General features: G+C 39.1%; 1 protein-coding gene and 2 long non-coding RNA genes across 6 annotated transcripts in view; 2 read left to right on the top strand and 1 right to left on the bottom strand.

Moving 5' to 3' along the window:
- LOC133846136 (DEP domain-containing protein DDB_G0279099) overlaps positions 1-21,598 on the bottom strand; it is a 151,906-nt gene that overhangs the window by 28,691 nt on the left and 101,617 nt on the right. The gene's annotated exons all lie outside the window — the stretch shown is intronic.
- Positions 1,136-1,435, top strand: LOC133843207 (uncharacterized). The gene is made up of 2 exons (XR_009894480.1): positions 1,136-1,257; positions 1,310-1,435. It is a non-coding gene; the product is annotated as an uncharacterized LOC133843207 (long non-coding RNA).
- LOC133846140 (uncharacterized) lies at positions 16,492-17,009 on the top strand. The gene is made up of 2 exons (XR_009894840.1): positions 16,492-16,766; positions 16,834-17,009. It is a non-coding gene; the product is annotated as an uncharacterized LOC133846140 (long non-coding RNA).

Genomic DNA, 21,598 nt, shown 5'->3' with positions numbered 1-21,598 from the left:
TCAGCTCCATCGTTTTCAACCATAAAATATTGGACTGCTGAATTTAAACGCGGGCGGACAAGCATTTTTGACGATGATCGCCCGGGTCGTCCTAGAGAAGTGACAACACCAGAAATTGTGGAAAAAGTCCATGGAATGATATTGGATGATCGCCGAATCAAGCTGCGAGAGATTGCAAATGCTCTAAACATTTCTCGGGAACGCGTTGGAAACATTTTACACGAATTTTTACACATGAGAAAGCTTTCGTCAAGATGGGTGCCGCGATTGCTCACAATGGAAAATAAGCGCAACCGCTTGCGCATTGCGAAGGAGAGTTTGGCATTGCTTAACGCAAACAAACACGAATTTTTCGTCGTTTTGTGACTGTTGACGAAACCTGGATTCATCACCATACACCAGAGAGTAAGGAACAGTCAAAGCAATGGATTTCAACTGGGGAAACGGCACCGAAAAAGGCAAAGATCGGTTTGTCGGCCAACAAGGTGATGGCAACGGTTTTCTGGGATGCCCGAGGTGTAATTCATGTGGATTATCTGGAAAAGGCCGAACAATTACGGGAGAATACTATTCCAATCTCTTGGGACGATTTGATTCGGAGCTGAAGAAAAATAGCCGCACATGGCGAAGAAAAAAGTTTTGTTTCACCAGGACAATGCTCCCGCTCACAAGAGCGTTTTCGCCATGTCGAAATTGTGTGAATTGCACTACGAAATTCTACCCCATCCACCCTATTCTCCAGATTTAGCACCCTGTGACTATTATTTATTTCCAAACTTAAAAAAATGGCTTGGGGGTAAGAAATTTCATTCAAATGAACAGGTAATCTGTGAAAAAACGTCTATTTTGAAGACCTGGACTAATCCTATTTTATGGAAGGTATTGGGAAACTGGAGGATCGGTGGTCCAAGTGCATACGTCTAAAAAGAGATTATGTTGAGAAATAAAAAAGCAAAATTAAAAAAAAAAGTATTTTCTTTGTAAGGCCGAATATTTATCAGCCCACCCTCGTATAAGTCTTCATTACATAAACACAATTAAAAGTGGTGTGCTCATGCATCTGTAATTACTTGAAATAAGTTACTTTTATATTCTTCAATGTTTCAGATAATTCGTTCGTTTATTTATGTAATACTTGGCAATTCTTCCATAATGTCAATAACTACTTGGCAAAACTCTATTGATCTGAGAGAGTAGTCAAGCTTCGTTGAGTTTTAGGATTGAGGAAGAAGCTTTGGCAGTCGATAGGCCTCGTTTGTGAGCTTTTTATCTGGCATTGCGATGCACGTTTATTTCTTTTTTTTCATAGCTGCTGCTGCTGCTGCTTCTCATATTTGTGGCAGGAAGCTGCGCAGGGCCCAATTTATGGAGCTGCCGTTGCCGTTGTGCCTCACTCGAGGGCCATCTCCAATTACTGATTGCCCGGGTACCACATGCCACATGCCACAGACACACACACTCTCACACACACACACACAGCTCGAGGCGGGAGAAAGAAATGAAAACCGACTGTTAACAGAGAAAAAAAAGAGACAGAAAAAACAGTTGAATTTGTTGGGCCCCCGAGGGCTGGCAAAATATTTGACGCTTATTCCATCAACGTCAACGGCTGGAGGAACAACAATAACTCAACTGATCGATCAAATGTCGTCGAGGAATGATCGCACCAGAGGCTAAGTTAATGGGTTACCGAGTTGCTCAGTTATTTTGGTCAATTTTTGACACACTTTTCCACGGTTCGGGTTTTGACACCAATACCACAAATTTCAAGTCGCCGAATTTTATGATGAATTACAGAAAAACTTTCAATATTGTTTAGCACAAATAAATAAATGAAAGTCTACAGAGAATCGCAACTGTATAAATTACTTTCGCTCTCCCAAAAATGGGGGAAAAAGTGCAACAATTGCAGCCAATTAATTTGTCATAAACAAAAAGATCAATACACAGAAAAATTATGTTATTATTAATGGAGAAAATGTCTGTCTGATTTGGAACTGATAAAACGTAGTCAAAATGCCGAATGCAATATGCACCCACAACAATTATAAATAACAACAAACAACAACAACGAGAAATTATAATGCAAAAGTCGATTCGAAATTGAGATGAAAGAAATGCAAGCGATCCTCAATGGCAAACAACAAGGCAAAGCAAATTGCATAATTATTGCTACAAATGAAGCTGAAGCTGGAAGAAGAAAGTGGTACCGTTTGAATCGTGATAAAGCGATAATTTTCCCCCTGCGCCGAATGCATTTCACTTTCAAACAAAATAACAAACAACAACCAACAAAAAATTACCAAACAAACGAGCAGCTTTAAATTCAACTGTCGACTGTGCAGCAGTGAGTATATTATTATGAAATCCGATTTTTTGGGGGGAATCGTCCACAAGGCGCCCACGCCAACTGTTGACCAGACAGAGAGAGAAAGAAAGAGGGAGAGTAAGAGAGAGGGGTGATCGCTTGAGCTCTCTATTCAGCATTGAGTTAGTTCCGTCTGCGAGTTCAAAGTTTGCGCAAATCCGAACAGCGTCTGTCTCCAGGTTCAGCCCCTTCGCCAGTCGCATCCTCTTTCCCAGTCTCTCCTCCTCCATCTCTAGAGATCATCCTACTTCATTTTAAATCATTTGCTTTTCACTCTTTTATTATTGTTCGAGGCACAACTAAAACAATAAACATTAAGGAAAGTGATATAAACATCAGTTTTTATACCCGCTAGTCATAGGGAAGAAGGGTATTATAACTTTGTGTCTCCGACTTCATAAAGTATATAGATTCTTGATCAGCATCAACAACCAAGACGATTAGAAGTAAGCCTATCGGGATTTGGTATACAGTCTGATATATTTTTACCTCTTTGGTATATTTCGAATGTTCTTCTTCAACAAGATACCAAATATGGTCTTCGGTATATTTTTTTACTATTTTTCAATATACTAATTTGGTATATTTTAAAGTTAATACCGCACGGTTTTGTATTTATTCAAAATGTTATCGGAATATTTTGTACTCTATACTATATTATAAATTTTGGTATATAAACATACCAAATATAGCATTCGTCACATTTTAAGTATTTTAGTAGTATATAAATATTATGAATATACGATTTGGTATATTTTTATAATTTCGTGGTATATTAATTTGGTATATTTCAAAGTTAATACCGCATTCATATGCTTTTATTCACAATGGGTACAGGGTATATCGCAGTCGAGCACACTCAACTGCATATTTCTTACTTGTTTTCTTTGCTGCCGCTTTTCCTATTCGCTCTTCACGTCACGAGGACCGTCAGCAGCATCTTTTGGCTGGACTAAACGAGCATTTCATTTTCCAAAAATACGCCACATCATCATCCCAGCTGACGGAAGCTTTGCGGCCGCATTTGACATGAGTTTTGAGCTGCACTTTTGAAAGCCAACAATTTGTATGAAACACGCTTTAGGCACATTTCAATCAGGTGGGAAACGTATGAAATTCCTGCGCTGAAATCGCATTCAAAATTGTGACAAACAATAAGAAAAAAAACCGACTTTTTTTTGGCTACCGTGCGCCGCAAGCTATGCAAACAAGAGGCGGCAACTCTGGCACAAACAAAAGCGTGCTAATCCCGCCCTACGGTTATTGAGGCAACCCACATATCGCATAACCGTCGAATACTTTTTCGCCTCGAGCTGGGATTAAGTTTAATTATTTTCAGCTTAATTAATTTACAAGCAACGAAAAGAGAAACACACGAGGGCCAAAGTTATTTTTGCGCGCGTTGACAGCTGCGCCTTTATCTGGGAAATTGGCCAGATGCATCATCGAAACTAATAGAAAAATGCTAGGAAAATATTTCTGCACGCCCGTTTTTTTGCAGGGCAGAAGGATGTGGATCGAAGGGTGGAGAGGGGAGGGGAGAAACTTGCCACTTGGGGCGCTGCCTTTTTTGGAATTTTCACAGCCGCCAGAGCGGCGACTTTGGCTGCCTTTTGATAACGCCAATGACTTGGGCATCGCCGTCTATAAATAGACATTGGAGCAGACGAACGAAGCTTTGGAGCTTGAAGCTGCACATGCGCACTCGAGGCATGCAGCATGCAGGTTCCTTGGAAAAATGCAGCCTCAGACGTAGTCGAAGACTCTATGTAGCTGAGGCGTAGGACAAGTTCCAGTGACGGGCGCGCAGGGCTGTGTGGGAGGGCAACGTGAGACGAGACGAGACGCTGCGACGCGAACTCCATTCAATACGCTGCCATGCGATGCCAAGCAAAGGCAAGCCAAGCTAAAGCCACAGCCACAGCAAAGTCAAGCCAAAGCCATCCCCTCTCAAAGTCATCCCATCATAGACAGATGCTGTTAAATTGATAGCGTGCGTTGCGTTCGATGTTGTTGTTTGCGTGTCTGCAACTCAAAAGTCGAAGCTCCTCTCTCTCTCTATTTCTCTGAACACAGAGTAAAGTGTCGGTAATGTGGCTAAAAGACTTGCCTGATCGCTAGGTGTGTCTCTCACATTGTTCTAAGCGAAAGGGAAACTAATCGCAGAGCATTCGAAATTGAGAATTTCAAGAAAAGAACTTACCCCTATAGCGCTTAATTGTTAACATATTGGAACTGTTAATTACCTGCAAAGAGAAAGATGGGAAAATGTTGGAGATTAATCATAAATTAAAAAAGAAATGGGCTTAGAATAAGCATTCAAAATAATAAAAGAAAAGATGAGAAAAAGTTAAAAAAAATCATGGAATGAAAATACATAAATTTGAAAAGATATAAGCTTAGAATAATCATTAAAAATAATATTCAAATAAAAGATGTGAAAATATTGTAAATTAATCATGAAAAGCAAATACATAAATTTAAATAAGAGAAAACTTAGAATTATCATCAAAAATAGAACATAAATTTTTAAAAATAATTAGGTGAAACCTTATTTGACACCTAAAATATGTGAAAATGTTGGATATTAAAGATAAAAAGGAATTACATTACTTCTAAAATGAAATAAGCTTTGAATAAGCATTTTAAATATTAATAAAAATATATTGGAAAATTCGTAAAATAATCATGGCATGAAAATACATAAAGGCTTAGAATAATCATTATAAATAATAATAAAAATATATGAAACAGTTAAATGTTGTAAAAATGTTCGAAATCAATCATGAAAAGAAAAATAGATTCCTAAAAGAAATAAGCCAAGAAGAAATATTAAAAATAGTACAAAAAGTAATACAAAATAAATAAATAAGACCTTTCTCTACAGCTGCGCTTTCAATATTCCCTTACTCAGCTAATCAGTCGAGACGTCAACTGCAACTTGGCCAAGCCGCGAGCCATCGGCATCGACATGGCCATGGCATTGATAAGGTCTAGGTCGCCACGTCTGCGGGCGCCCACTGCAAAGCTGGCAAATGCCAAACCCAAACCCAAACCCAATCCCAATCCGAAGCCCAAGCCCAAGTACAAGCCTCGGCCAGTCAGCGAGAGAGATAAGAAAATGCCTTTTATTGGTTTTTCCTTTTGACTTGGCTCTATTTGCTGATTAGCCAGCCGATTAGTGGCAGGCACAGCTGCAATTTGGGGCGCGGCTAAAGCACCGACTGCAACAACTCCGTACATACTTGTATTATTTTATTTTTAGCTGCAAGTAAACTTGTGTAATAATCATAGATGGAGTTTTAATAAAAAATTCCAATTTGAATACAACATTCTCTTCATGCTTAGCTCGTCGCTCGTCTTTTCGTGACAGCTCTACATAAATTTCGATTAAACACTTTTTTCTTCGCTCTTTTGCTTTGTGGCCTCACAAATTTCCATTGCATTTCTCACACCAGCAGCAAAGCTGGCAACGTGCCGTATACGTAATTATTTTAAATATGTTATGAATTTTGCGCATGCAACAACAAAGCATAGACTTTTACAGCATCCGCAAAAAAAAACAAACAATTTGTGGAATTTTGTTAAAAAATTGCTAGAAATTTCATGAAGCGCCGCTGCTAAAGTTCAGTAATTAATTATAAACAAAGGGAAAAGAAAAAAAAACAACGGAAAACAAAACGAAATAAATTTCTTTTAGAGCCGCCCGCATTTGACACGCTGTGGAAAAATTGCGTCCATTTTGATAGCAAATAATCAAATACTAAATTCGATAAAAAACGAAAGTTTCTTCAATATCGATTTCTATTATTTTGTTGTTGTTGTTGTTATTCAATGAGAATTGTGCAACGATTTTGGCCCATTGATTATATTTTTTTGCTCGCCTTTCAAGGGTTATTTTTTCCCCGTGCTGCCTCGTTTGATAAATTGTCAATAATTAAACGTTGGCCCCATACAAATTGGCGAAGATGCTCCCAAACAACGAGCTGGGCAGGTAAATAATTTGCGCCCATTGCCAAATCCAGCCTTAAATGTATTCAATTGATTGACTGCTCAACATTATGTGTGATTTTTTTGTGTGATCTTCAAGTAATTAATCTTTCAACTCTTTGCCGTCGCACGCTTATGCAATCTTTCCGTTTGCCAAAGCAAACAATAGTCGCAGATGTATAACAGTTTCAGTGCCAATCAATGGGGAAGCTTTTAAAAACAGTTAACTTTTCAGATACAAAAAAGGTTCATGTTAAGCAAATGAGTATTTGATAGGAATAGAGAATTTAAAGCTGATATTTAAATGAGAGTGTTTATACAAGTTGCAAATACTTTGCTTCTGTTTTAAAGTTTGTGACAACGCTTATAATTTATTTATTGAAAAAGTTAAGAAAGTATAATATAGTTGGTAATATTAATCTTCTGTCTATTGATTGTAACCTTATCCATATTTTAATTTTTCTTAAAAAAAAAAACGTAAAATGTTTTCATATTCTTTTTATGAATTTCATTTGAAGTAAAGAAATGCCATTTATATTTCCTTTTTTTCTTTCTTTTGCTGTGAGAAATAGTTTCAATAAACATGTATAAGTAATTTCGTTTAAATTTAATTTGAGGAAATTGATCAATGCATAGAATTAAAGTTATATTTTAGGGGTTCCTTCTCTCAAAATGTTTTAAAAATGACTTTTGCTAATTTCTTTTTCTTTTTCAATAATAATTTCTTTGATACAACAATTTATTGAATTGTTAAGTTGTCTCTGGTATCAAAATTCTGTTAATTTTTCATATCATTTTTATTTTATATTCTTTGTGAAGATAGATTGCTGTAGTAGTAAAATCAGTATTATATAAAATGAAATGTATTTTTAGTAAATAGAGTAATTATGTAAATATATGGCTGTTTATAATATCATAATCTGTTTCTCTTTCCCTTTACTGCAATCCAGATTAGATTCCTGATGTGATAATACTTGCATCTCAGTGCTGTTTTAATCTTTCTCTTCCTTTTCGTATTTCTGCTTTGCTATCTGCATTGCAGCGATAACATTAAAGCTTAATGCCCAGTTTATCCGCCCTGGTCGCTGTCCTCCTCTCTTCCCCTCTATCTTTCTCTGTAGATCCTGCTCAGCTCAGCTTACAATATTTGATCGTAATATTTTACGGTCTGCCCCGCTGTCCGCTGTGGTCGGTCATATCGATGTTGCATGTGGAAATTATATGCATTATTAGATATTATGCCAGGCAGCAACTTGGAGAGAGAAAGAGAAGTGAGAAGTGGGACTAGAGAGACTAGAGAAACGTATATGGCTGGCAACAACAACAACGACAACGACGACGACGACGATTGCAAGAGTTGCATTCGATTCGCTGCAAATCTCTGCATAGATTCTAACGGTAACTGGCCAACAAAAGACAACAATAACAACAAAGGCAACAAGAGGCAGCCACAAGCAAGACAAACAAACATGTGTAAGCCGCTGCTTAGCAGCCTGACGATCCACCTTCTTCTTCTTCTTCTTCTCGTGTTGGTTGCAGCTTCTTCTAGCCGTGATGATTCTTTTGCAACAGCAACTGCAACTGCAACTGCTGCAGCTACCGCTTTTAGCCTGAGTCGGAGTTGGAGTCGGAGTCAGAGTCTGAGCCTCTTCAGGCTGCTTTGCGCTTGGCCAAGTTGTTTAGCAACATTTTGAACCTGTCGTCATGACTTGGCCAAAGTCAAGTTAGGCACAACAACAACAGCAGCAGCAGCAGCAAACCACAACAGCAATGCGGCACACGTGATTTAGTTCCTGTCGCTGCAACAAACTTGTTGTTTGTCTCCCCCTTCCCTACCTCCCCCTCTGTCTATTATTGCAGTTGTTGCAAGGCGTAGTGTCGCTTGTGTTTTATGCATATTTTGTGGCCATTGGAGCTGCTCGCTCGCTCGCTTGCTGCTGACTGGGTGATTGTCGCTTATCTTTGGCTTAAATAAATTTTACGCTCGTGTATTTCTTTTCAACGCCAGCCAGTCAGCCAACCAACCAAGCAGCCAGCCAGCCAGCCAGCATCCAAGACTCCCCAATCGCCCCAAACAACGTTGACAACGACACACTGCCCAAATGTCCTCAGTTACCACATTGCAACTTATTTTGTTGTTGTTGTTGTTGTTGTTGTAACATGCATCCTCCAATCGCTTGGCAAGCATCTTTGTCTGGCTATTTTTCCCAGCTGCCTTCGCTCTCCCTCTCTCTCTCTCTCTCTGCCTCTTGTTGTTGCACATTGTTTGAATTTATTGCCACATTAATAAAATTTACAGCTAATAAAAAATGCATCGAGGTCTTGCCATGACACCCACCAAAGCAACCAATTGCACCCGCTTCTTCCCCCCCTAAGCTTGACAATATTATTGACCAGCGAATGGCTTCTTCAACTGCTTCATTTTGTTTGATACGCTGAAGGAATTCTTCTTCATTCTCATTGCAAAACTACGCCCAAAACTTTCTTCAGCTTGTCTTCAGCTGTCTGCGTTCGTTGCCCATTTCTTTGAATGCAACAGAAATTGCGCAATATTATTTAACAACAACAGCTACAACAATGCAATTGATTTTTTTTCTTCTTCTTTTTAAAGAAGACTTCGTAACCAGCAATTACAACGGTACTTGCTTCCAATGAAAGCAAAGCAAGAGAGAGAGAGAGAGAGACTGAGAGATTGCTTAGAGATTCCTCAAACGAAGCGAGGCAAACAAAATGCTTAACAAAGGTCACAACATTGACATTGAACAAGACTTCAAAAGCGCAGCAAAGGGTGGGGGAAGCGTATAGGGAGGAAGGAAGGGGGGAAGTTACTGTTAGACCTTTCCAGTTAAAAATGTAAACATTACTTTGGTAAATGTTGTTTAATATGCAATTACCGGCGACAGCGATGAGTTGGGAGTCTGGACTCTGAAGTCGGCACAACGACAATAGACTTGCATTACAATTGATGTTGTGAGAGAGGGGTAGGACTTAGAGAGGGGCAAAGGAGTGGAGGTTACGTCTTTGATTTTGGAGTATACCGTTTTTCTTTTTTTTTTTTTTTTTGGCCAGTCAATCAAAACGTTTAAAATTAAATTATACATACGATGACAAACGAAAAGAATTTTTCCTACACTTGGATTCATTCTTTCCCCCCTCAACTCGCCTCTTCTCTGCTCTCTGCTGCATCTTCTCTATGTTCTCGGGGCATGTGTCAAAAGTTCAACACCGTGAAGCTTTTCAGTTCCCCCTTTCTTTTTTTTTTTTGGTATTTCGTTCTTTCCACAAATCAATCATTGCTGTCATAGTTTCTTCTCTCGCTGCCTGCCCCATTGTGCGTCACACATAATTATGCTGTAATTGATATTTTCTTCTCCCCGCCCCGTTCCTCCTCCCCCCACCCGAAGCACTCTTTGCATATAGTGCCCCTGTCACTCTGTCGCTTTTGCTTAGTTTCGGGGCGTCGCAACTTTTCAAAAGAAATCAAAATTTGTAACGCCTTTTGATGGCTCGTTCTGCTTTTTTTCTTCAGATTCTTTTTTTTCAGAGAGTTACCGCCTTGAAGTTTAGAGTCTTCTTTGGGTTAACATCTTGTCGAACCTGCACTTAGTTTGCATAGAGTTCTTTACGGTTCTTCTTCTGCCCCAAGACTCAAGCTCTCTTGCACTCTTTTGTTGATTGAATGTTTTCAGTTTGAGTTCTTAACGGTACCGTTGTTAGCCAAGTGTCTGTTAATTTTGCCATATTGTCTATGTTCAACACGATCTATGACTGAAATTCTTTCCAATGCATCTTCAATCTTTACACTTTCCCCTGCAAGTGAAAGTTGCATTCCAACAATGATAGATCATTAAAACATTTCGTAGGTGTTCGCAGAGCAACATCAAAATAGTCACGACCCTGACTACTGACCACAGTCCCAAATTTTCCCCAAATTTCCTCTCTTTAAATTCCCCTTCATCACAGAGTTGAAAGGTCGTGTGAAAGACTGTTAAATGTTACTTTGAGTGCGAGAAGTGCAATTTGATTTGCCTAAAATGTTGTTCCGACGAAAGATTCCCCCGTTGTCAAAGTTGACATTGGGCATGCCAATAGGTCGGTCTCTGATAAATCCCTGGGACAAGGGCTTTACTTTTCAACTGCATTTGTAAGACGGAAATGATTTATGTTTTCGGTGGGAAATGCACAATGAAGCTTTGAGGTTTTTTTTTGGGTCTGTCATTGGGTTGGTTAAAATGAAGCTGAAGGAAATGATGTAAGCGTGTTGTAAGAATTAGAAAGAATTGTGTTAAAGGGTAACAAAGAGTTACTTTATAACATATGTTATCCATTTAAAAGAGTAAGAGAGAATTATATAATATTACTTCAATAATTGTATTTTTGTGAATTGAATTAGATTAGATAAATCTAATTTTAATTTTTCACTTCTATGTGAACTATAAATACTAAAATTAATAAGGAAAAGTCCTTTTTATGAATTGAATTATTTTAGAAATTTCACTTGTGTTTAACTACTTTTAAAAACTTTTAAAAGTCCATCAGTTTAATTTACTGATTGATTATTGACTTTGTTGATTTAAAACTCTTAAAACCTATAACAAATACATTCAAAAGTCTCACATTTGAAACTATAGCAACGCTTCAAATGTTCTTAGCTTTATACAAAACATTCTTCCATCAATTTGTTGACACTTTGTTCAAGTTGTTGAGCATTTTGATGTCAATGACCATTCAATAACTGCCACAAAATAGTTTCGAATGCCTCAAGTGCATGCAACGTGTTCTCCTCTCCATGTTTGTTGCTTTCCTTTTCTCTGTACTTATGTTGGCTAGTGTCAGAGTTATCCATCATTAGACTCAATTTGTTGGCTACGCCTTAAACATGACTCGACAAGAATTCGATTCGATTCTAACTGCATGACAAACAAAACATGTGACTGGATAGATCGAAAGGGTTCGTAGAGAAGGGGAGACAAAAAAAAACGATCTTCTGTCTGCATAATGCATTCATTATAGAAAATTACAAAACACAAAAACCAAAAACTTGCAACAAGCTGAGAACCTCAGCTAGAAGCTAGACAGTAGCCGGGAAAAACAAACATTGGAAGGAAGGAAGGAGAAAAAAAAACAGCACTCGATTGCAGTTCAATCAACTCGGAAAAGCAAACGATGGACCCCGTAGGGTCCAAACAGGCTGACCATAAATGTCGCTCCAAAACTGTCAAAATGACCCTCCCCAGACTCCTGTCTGGCAAATGTCAAACGTTAGTTTTGTAATTAGCTGCTAAGCATGTGACAGGCCCAACAGACAGACAGACGGGCAGACAGACGGGCAGTCTGGAAGTAGGAGCTCCGAGTCTGCCATGCTGACAATTTGCAACTGTCATTGTGACATTTGGCGGCAAGTCGCAAAAGTTGCAAAGTTGCAAAGTCGCTGGGGTTAATGACAACGTCGGCCAAACATCTCGCAACACATATGACAGCTCAAAACACACAACACATACACTCCTCTCAGTTCATTTTTCTTATTGATAGCTTACTGTATCCGTATCTTTCGGCTGGCGACTCTCGACTTTGCCTAGCCTTGAAGTTGCGCAAAATGCTGCGGCACAATTCACATTTCTGGTCGTAAAAATGTCAATGAAATTCGCCAGATCTCTTTTAAGTGAACTGACCAAATATTCATCTACTACTCGAATACGTACATACATATGTAAAACTATTTATAGCTCTCTCAGACAGCCAACCAAGTCGCTGTCAACAACAAGTTGCTAGTTGGCAATGCGATACCTCAAAAAATCGGTGAGAGGTGCTTTAATATTATTGGACATGAGTTGTGCTACTTGTGGAGCACTCAACGGCACCAAGTTGAACACATAAATATCTACAATTTACCAAGCTGTCTGTCAAACGGAAAAAAACACACAGCACATTCCAGCAATAAAACGAAGACAATGCTGAATGCCAATTTCAATATTTCGTGTAAGTAGCAATAATACAAAGTTATTAGCGTAGTTATTTGCATATAAAACATAACTATTATGGTCACTCTAAACCCATATTCGATTTTTACAAATGGTTTTTAATGTTTTATATATTTTGAGTAGTTGGATATTGGCGTAATTATTTGCAAATCAAAAATATATTACATGGTCACCCTAAAAATGTTGTTATTGTATACTAATATTCACTTCGAATGTTAATTCAATATTTTGTGTAGGAATGAATAATAAAATTTTATTGGCGTAGATATCCAAATATTGTTAAATAAGAGTTATGGTCACTCTAAATGGTGTTTTTACATTCTAATATAAAATATAAAATTTTTATTCAATGCTTATTTTGCGAATTGTTTTTTAATACTTTGTATCAATTATAAAATATTGTTTGAGACTTCAAATATAATTGTAGTAGCAGTTGAATAACATAAATGTGAGATATGGTCACCCTGCAAAGCAGTTGAATGACTACTAAGCAATCCAACATTTTCTTTTTAAATGCTAATGATATTTGACAAAATGGTTTACACCTATAAATGAACTACATTATCTGGAGGTGTCATTGTCGCAATTAGTGGGGAATGGTCACCCTGAAGCGCTAATTGAAATCCCTAATGCTTCGCTTCAGCTCCACAAACCAATCAATATTGTGTTGGGTCGTCTGATTAACCTTATTCGACTCGCTTTCCAACATTGCTTGGGGTAGTCTCTCCCTTCTTGCTCTTTCTTTTTTACTCGTTATCTCTCTCCCTCTCTACAGCTGTGGCAGGAAATGCGGTTGACTGCGCAATTATATAACTTCAATCGGCTTCTTTTTAACTCATTTCAATCAACTCTTCCACTTTGCACTTCCCATTTCGATTAACACATTCACCCCAATGTGTGTGTGTACACACATTTGGACTGGCGAAATCGCAGCACTCTGGCCACACTAATCAACAGCAATTAAAATCAATTAAAGTGCACTGCAAAGCAGACAAACAATTTGTCTGTCTCTCGTCTCCCGTCTCCCCCCCAGCCACAACTCGCAACTTCAACTCTACCGAGCAACCCTTTCAATGCATTGCAGCTTCTCCCGCACCCAATGGCAATCGCCCCAACAGTATTTCAGATGTCAAATCAGCGCCTGGCCCGTTGACATTTCTATTATGTCAGTCAGTGAGTCAATTGCAAACTTGCACTCCAAAGACAGAGAGGGAGAGGTAGAAAGAGAGAGAGAGAGAGAGGTACTGACGGAATTAAAAATTCTAAACACAAGCTTCAAGTGGCAGCATGCGGTGGCTCCACATGCCACACACTGTCCGTCAAATGTTAATGACCAGCGTTGGCTCTCTGCGCACGTCTAAAAATAAAGCAAGCGCCAGCAGCCAGTCTCCTTCTCCTTTTCCTTCTCCTACTTGTTTCTCCTCCTCTAGCTGTGAGGCGTCTGCATGGCGAATTAGGCGCAGATTAAACGCAGCCCTGGCTGGGAAAAAGATCTTCGGTTGTATTTTTTTTTCTTTTTAGGGAGTGAGCGTATCAAACGCCTGGCATCTGCAACTGAATTTGACTTTAATGCGCGTTAATTATGAAAAGCAAACTTGACCAGGCACAAAGGAAAAATCGCTTCTGGTCTTTCACATTAGTTGCGGTCTCAACTAAACTGAAGGTCAGTTCTTCTCTCATGCACATGGGAACGTGATGTGATCTCAACTGAACTGAGACTGAAATTCAACTGAACTGATCTCTGATGTGATCAACTCTGATGTGATGTGATCTGATCGCTTCTGATGGAAGGCTGTATGTCTGCCTTAGCCTCTCATTGTGTGGTTTCCCAATATTGTTTCGGCTCCTGACTGCCTACTGAATCCCCTCCTCCTTCCTCCTCGGCTTTATGCCATCCATATATAATTCAGTGCGTCAGTTCTCTGACAGCTTCATGGAACGAGTTGGCAGCACGTTCCAACCACAACTTGGCGTTTTGGTGTGACTTTTGGGTGTCTGCGCCAGCGACGCGCTTTTCTGACAGCTTCAGGGAGGGGAAGAAGCAGAGAGGGGAAGGGGGAGGCAGAGTCAGAGTCTGTTCTCTTTTTGCATAAATGCATAAAAAGTGTTTGCCATTGTTTGCAGTTGAATCGACATGCGGTATTTTTGTATTTTTCATTTTTAATTTTTTTCTTTTTCTTTTATTTTTTTGGGTGCTGCCAGCAGTCGAGCTGTCAAAATATTGAGCTGCCTGTGGATTCTGGTCCAATGTTTTGCACTGACAGCTCAGTTATATTTATGCGAGTACACATATTTTCAATTGCAGACAAGTTTATAATTGAAAACTCTGGCAAGCAAAATAAATGCAAAACTACTCGCATACGCAAAAAAAAACAAAAAAAAAAATGAGAAAACTATTGTAGCTATGGCGATTTGGGAAGTACAGCTGAAATGGTTTAAATTGTGGACAGGTTTTTCAATGCACATCATCAAAGGCTTTCCCCAGCGTAATTACTTGAAATGGGTTTGAAAAGTGCGAAAATTCAAAGGATGTTATAGAAAACAAGAACAACTTCATTGAAAAGGTTTTTATAGCGCTCTCAACTATTCTGTAAAACATTTTAATTGAATGATTCGATAGAATAATAGAATTGTAAATATGTTTTTAAGTAAAAGTTCCAAATTATCAAAACTAATAAAAACACAGATCGAACATTTGAATTGGGTGATGCGATAAACTAATACAATAGGAAAGAATTTCAGAAATAGAAAATATGATTCTATTAAGATATTTCGTAGCAACATTTTGAATAGTTTCATCTTCATACTGAAGCTATTTTATAAAAGTTGTTTACTCAGTAAAGGAATATAAAAAATCATTCCTTTAAAACATTTCGGAGGGTTAAAAAAAACATTTTACGCAGTAAGAATTCGAATTTGTACAAATTTTAAGATTGAATACTTTTATCTTTGACATACGACATTCTTCAACAATTCTTTATTTTTGAAATTCTATTTATTTTTGAGCCGAAATCAAAGAGAACCAATTGCAGGTATAACAATAGCTGTTATAAGTGATTCTGAAGCGATGCTTAATCATTTCACAATCGGTTCTACACATTGTTTGCACTTCATGCCACTAAATGTTTAATGTTTATGCTTGCCACAAGCATTCGTTTGCAGTTGCAGCGTGGATTGGACTCTCGGGGTTATCTACACAAGTTATTTGCTTTTCTCACAACATTTCAAATCACTGCAAACAGAAGATGCAATAGCCGAAAAGGTTTCAAAGTGCATAGAGCGCCTCATAAGCCAACCAACAACAACAACAACAAAAACAACAACTGCAACAACAATACTTGATTCTAACTGTGCTGGGCACATTGCGCAAACATTTGAGGCAACCCAAAACGAAGTCAGAGTCCAAACTGTATGCAAATATTTGTTCAAAGTCCGGAGTTCGAACTCCGTGCAAAGCGACCAATCGGAAAATCATTTTATCATCCGTTGCAGTTTGTTTAGTGAAAGAGAGAAGGAAAGAAAGAGAGAGAGAGAGATGGAGGTAGTTATTGTTATTTTGGGCTGCCAAATTTCGATTCCATTTTCATTTCCCAAATCTGCGCCGCGTGCTCAACGCACTTCAAAGCATGTGCCGCTCTCTCGTTCCTGCTCTCTCCCTCTCTCTCTCTCTCTCTCTCTCTCTTTCTTTAGCGTTATCTTGCGCACTTTGTTCCATTCCGCTTTACGACTCCATTTGACGTATTACAATTACCGCTAACACTTCCCACCCGCACAACACGCACCTCTTCCCGTCTTTATGACTTGCATCCGAAAAAAAAACTACGCTTTGTGTTCTCTTTATTTCTATCTCGGATCTATTGCTATCTGTGCCTTCATATCCGTTTTTATAGCCCATTTCCCACTCTGGCTAGTTACCTACATACTACATACGTTTGTTGTTTTCGGCTCTTTCTCCAGCAATGACATTTTAATTGCTTTATTGCATTTTTTTTTCGCTTTTGACATTAACTTTTTCTTCTACGCTTTTTTCGGTTGTTTGCTTTGTGCTTATTGTCGTGTGCCGCCTTACGTTGCGTGTTACGTCATTTGCGTAATTGCAGTTACGGGCCACACCGTTTCCCTCTCCACAAAACAAAAAAAAAACAGCAACAACAACAAAATCTCTAACTTCAAAGCAAAATGAGGTCAACATTGTTTTGGGCCATGTTGTTTGTTGTCGTTTCTGTTGTTGTTGCAGTCAATTTGAAATTATCGGTCAACTTTTTTTTGTCTGCCGCTTGTCAAAAATTAATCAGATAAATATGTCACACGACAATCTCGAGCAACTCCTACGCCGAAAAGGTCAAACTTGTTTATGTGAAACGCGGACAACAAACACAACAAACCCAACAACATGAGAAATGAGCAAACAACAATAACAATAACATGTAATTAATTGCTTAATGGAAAATTTTACAACTTACGCAGTCAACGAACAATTTCAACAATTTTCAGTTAGAAACAAATTTGCATTAGAATTTGTCTGCAGTTATCCACCGTTGGCTTCGTGTGTTCTCAATATGAGAATTCCACAAATATTTGCAGCTAAAGTGAAAATATGAAGAACACGCGGCGCGGCGAAGCTTCGAAGCAGAGACTGAGACTGAGACGTTGGCGTCGACGCGTCCGAATGCGCGGAAATGAAAAAGTGCACTGGACGAATGAAAGGCAACAAGCGCAGCAGCAGCAGCAGCGGCAGCAGAGATCGCAGCCAAAGATCTGCGCACGAAGTTGTTGTTGCACTTGCACAAGCACGCAGAACCAGCCGCACAGCACGTTGAGAGAGAGTGAGTGAGTGTGTTAGTGAGAGAGCGCGTTGGCTGGTAAGCCGGCACACCGGCTTAGGTGAAAAGAGCGCACGAGCCAAAATGTTGCCAGCACAACGAAGAGAGCAACATCAACATGTTGCTTAGCCGCAATGTTGCCAAGGCGAACTAATTGAATTTCGTAGTGTGATTAAATGGCGAGTTAATCAACATCAAATAGTCGAAAAGAGGTTTTCCAAATATATATTGACAGCTTAGCAAATAAACTGTGTTTCTGTTGTGAACTAGAACTGTGCAAGACATTCCAAGCTGGCATTTCCCACAGCAAGAACCAGGCTAATAATCAGAAATATGAATGTTGATGATGAGGTTGCCAACATCCCCGCTGCTAATGAGAGCAGCTCATCAGCAGGTGAAGATTGCAGCTGAGACACACTCATCACACTCACACACACACAGCTAGCTTCGGGTCCGGAAGCCTGAGAAACTTTTGAATTGTTTCATAAAATGCACAAAGTTGCAGTTAATTGTGTCAGACAGAAATGACAGGCTGATGTTGCTGTTGCAACAACAACAACACCAACAACAACAACTCGAATGGGAGCCCAAAATGAAGCCATTTTTGTAGACAGTCTTCTGGTCTTTCATTTCCATTTCGATTTCGTCTCTGTTCTGCATTTTGTCTTTTTTTGTTTTTTTCTTTTTTTCGTTTGCTTGCGGCAGCTGGCATCAGGTTATATGCTAATGCCAACAAGGATCTTGGAATCTCATCGCATATATAATTTATGCTGGCTTATTGGCAGCTGTTGTTGCCGCAGCTTGCCACATTCGCCTTGTTGCCGCGTTCGCCTCCGTTGCCTCTTGCCTGTTGCATGTAGATTTGCATAAATTTCATATGCAACATGTGGCCAAAGCGGCGAGTGGGCGACGTCTTTGACATTGGCATAAAGCAGCGCAAATGTAACTTGAACTTCAAGAAGCCAACTCGCTCCAAAATAGACATCAATGTTCAGGAAGCACACAGCACAGCACCGCGGAAAAAAAAGAAGAAAAACAAAAACATATCACGGTGAAATTTTGCAGCACGACCTCGTTTCGTTTAACAAGCCTGGCCAAGAAGAAGAGTAGGAGGAGAAGGAAGAGGGGAGCAGAGGAGGGAAGCGGGTGGCAGGTAGTCGAAAAATATGAAAAATATGTTTGGCAACGGGTCGATCAATGATCGTCGCCGCGCAGCTCGATCGATTATGATCAACAGTTCGATTTTAATGAGTTCGCGCGCCAAAAAGTGAGTGAGCGAGAGGGAGAAGCGGGGGGGCACAGTCAGTCAGTGTGGTGGCAACGTCGATAAGCAGGTCACTTTTTGTGGCATGAGAAAGGCAACAACTGAAAGTAAAAGACAAAACGACAGTCTGCCCTCTCTCTCTCTCTCTCACACACACTCACTCTCTCCCTCTCACTCTCAGTCTCTTGGCGGCAGACAGGATGAGAGGAGTCGCCAGTCATCGAGTGACCCAATTTCGCTTTTTAATGGGGTGCCAAAGGCCGCCTCAAGTCGGTATGTGCCAAAAAGATTGGCTGGCGATCAGTTTTTGCGATCGCGATCGCCATCGATCTTTTCAGCTACAATTGCAATTCATCTTTATTACATTCTCAATGGAGATTCTCTAGAGAGACTCTGAGAGAGAGAGGGGAACACTCACTTTGATTTTCACGCTCAATTAATGTTTATGACAAGTGATTGTGTCGCGGCGATAACTCAACGCTTCGGACTTGGACTTTGCCACGATTTGCGTGTGCTGCTTTGGCTGCTGCGGCTACGGCTGCTGCGTCTGCCTCAGAATGTTGCACTGTTTGCGCATAGAAAGTTTTGTGTGTTGCAAAGTCGATGCGATTTGAATTTATGTGGCAAGCTGCCTGCTTGACATGTGAAAATCAAATCTTGATTGATGTTATGACTGCGGCGACGGAATCGCATTCGAAATCAAATCGCGAGGAGTGTGCAGCAGAGAGAGAGAGACAGAGTGAGTGAGTGGGGAAAGAGAAGGCAGATTAGTGAAATGAAACCGTATTAGAGTCGCAAGTCGCAAGTCTCGACTCTCGACTGTCTCGATTGTGTGTCGGTTGTGTGGGCAATCAAGTCGCTTAATCCAGATTCTTGGCTAGTTTTCCACAAAGTTGATATCCTGTTGCTGGTCTGTGAGGCATCCAACAACAAACAACACCACTACCACGTGCCAAATCCCTTAAAGCTGCAATTACAAAGCTGTCTTCAGCACATCTCGATGTGCCTCTCTCTCTCACCCTTCTTGCAACCAATTTGGCAACAAGTTCGTGGCAATCCCTAAAATGGTTAGCTTGGTCAGCTTGGCGGTTGCGTTGTGCCCCCTCTTTCTCGCTCTATCTGCCACCACTTTGCATCAACAGCTGGCGAAAATAAGCGCCCCCCGTTCAAACGCTGTTGCATGCCACTTATTTTCACCACAGCAGCGTCAACAGCAACAGCAACAGCAGTCGAAGCACTGGTATTTGAATTGAGAGATTAAAACGCAGTCCTCCAGCTGCAGTTTCCCCCTCCTTCTACCCTCTCTTCCCCCTCCCTCTGCGCCATCACTCGCCCACACACAATTCGCGGTGTCAGCTTTTAGACAGAGATGGACGGACTTGGAGACCGAAAATTCATGGTCGCCAGTTGGTTCTACAAGCAACAGCGAAAACAGCGAACACACAAAATCCAACAACAACAACAACAACAGCGATTGCAACAGTTGCGCGTACTTTTTGCAGTCAGTGTCATGACATGAACACCAAGTGCGCCAAGTGAAAGCAGGTTAAATGCAAATAAAATTCTGCAACTATACGTTACGATTTACGATACACGATATATACACGATATATCACAGTTTATTTATAAACTGAAAAACACAAAAATTCTGAGCACCATCTGCGTGCACATTTTTGGGCCTCTTCAATTTGATTACTTTTGATTATCATTATTATACACGTTTATATTTGGTTATCATGCGGGTCATTTATTCCCCACAAAAATTATTTAATCATTTCGCTGCGTGTGTACTCAGCGAGATAGAAAGTGGCAGCTGAGTCAATTACGATCCAAAAGGTTTCATTATTTAAATATTTCATTTGGCCATCGATTACATTTCAAGGCAACATTTGCTTTGCTTATATCACATCAAGGCGAAATTATGACAATTGTTTGTTAATGTGTTAAGAAATGGAATTCCCAAATATTTACAAGGTTAACTTCACATTCCTTTAACGTGACTCAACTGGAAAGAAAGGATTTCTACTCAACTTTATATTATTGAATTTGCAGTTAAGTTTCTTGTTATGGGACTTTTTTCATATTGTTAACAACTTGGGATTTTTCTTTTATTTTAATTTATTTTAAATTATATAAAGGTACTAAAGGAATTTAAGAACTTAGTTTTGTAAGTTATCAATTTTTTCCAATTTTGAAAAATATTTTGTTTGTATTTGAAAGAAAGGAATTGTATAAATATTATTCATATTATTTAACAGTTAGTTGTATTTTGTATTGGAATTTCGGAATACTATTCATTGTAAAACAACTATTCAATATTTTCTTTTAATTCCAATTAATTTTGAATGATATTAAAGTGATATATTCAAGAACAAAACTTTGAGAGTTGCCAATTTTTCTGTGATGTCTTAGTCAAAATCGAAATAAGTTCTCAAATGAATTATCCTCTGCATTTTAACTTTTAAATGCTAATAAATTGAATTATAATTAGATTTGTATAAATAACGGGTTAAATAATGAAATATTCCAGTCAAGGTCGAAACAAATTCTCGTGAGAATTCAATTTAAAATCATAATATTTTCATGATTTCAACAATAATTCGATGATAAATAGAATGCAAAATTGTATAGTAAATATAAGATTTGTTACAACTTTTTAAATTTAACATAAGTCAAATATGACCTCCAAAAAATACGCTGCACTAAAAAACATATAAATTTCAGCAGTTTTTTAAGGGAAAGGAATTCTATGTTAAATATCTCCTACTGTGCTTCCTTTCTATGTCGGTCCACAGCATTATCCTTTGTTATCCTTTATGGCAGGCGCTGTCATTCACAGGGCAAGTGTAACAAATTGCGAAAGATAAATATACGAGTGCGATATACTATACTTAAGCAATATGTGAATGAGCAGGTGAGTCCGCTACCTGGTGATCAACTGGACACCGATTCACAGGGTGCTGGGTTTACCTGGTAGAAAACCGCGCCCGGATTTCGCCCGAGAAGCACTTAAGAGACGTCGCGACGTGCTAATGATTTTGGTAGTTGTTGTTGTTTTGTTGTTTTATTTTTGGCAAAAGGTAAATGCACTATAGAGCAAGAGAGGGAGAGAGAGAATACGAAATCGGGAATGGGAATATTGAGTGGACATGAATGAATGTGAAAGTGTTTA

This window comes from Drosophila sulfurigaster, chromosome 3 (genome assembly GCF_023558435.1).
Source record: "Drosophila sulfurigaster albostrigata strain 15112-1811.04 chromosome 3, ASM2355843v2, whole genome shotgun sequence".
Classification (NCBI taxonomy): domain Eukaryota; kingdom Metazoa; phylum Arthropoda; class Insecta; order Diptera; family Drosophilidae; genus Drosophila; species Drosophila sulfurigaster.
Note: the sequence above shows the minus strand (reverse complement) of the source record. Positions and strands in the feature narration are given on the sequence as shown.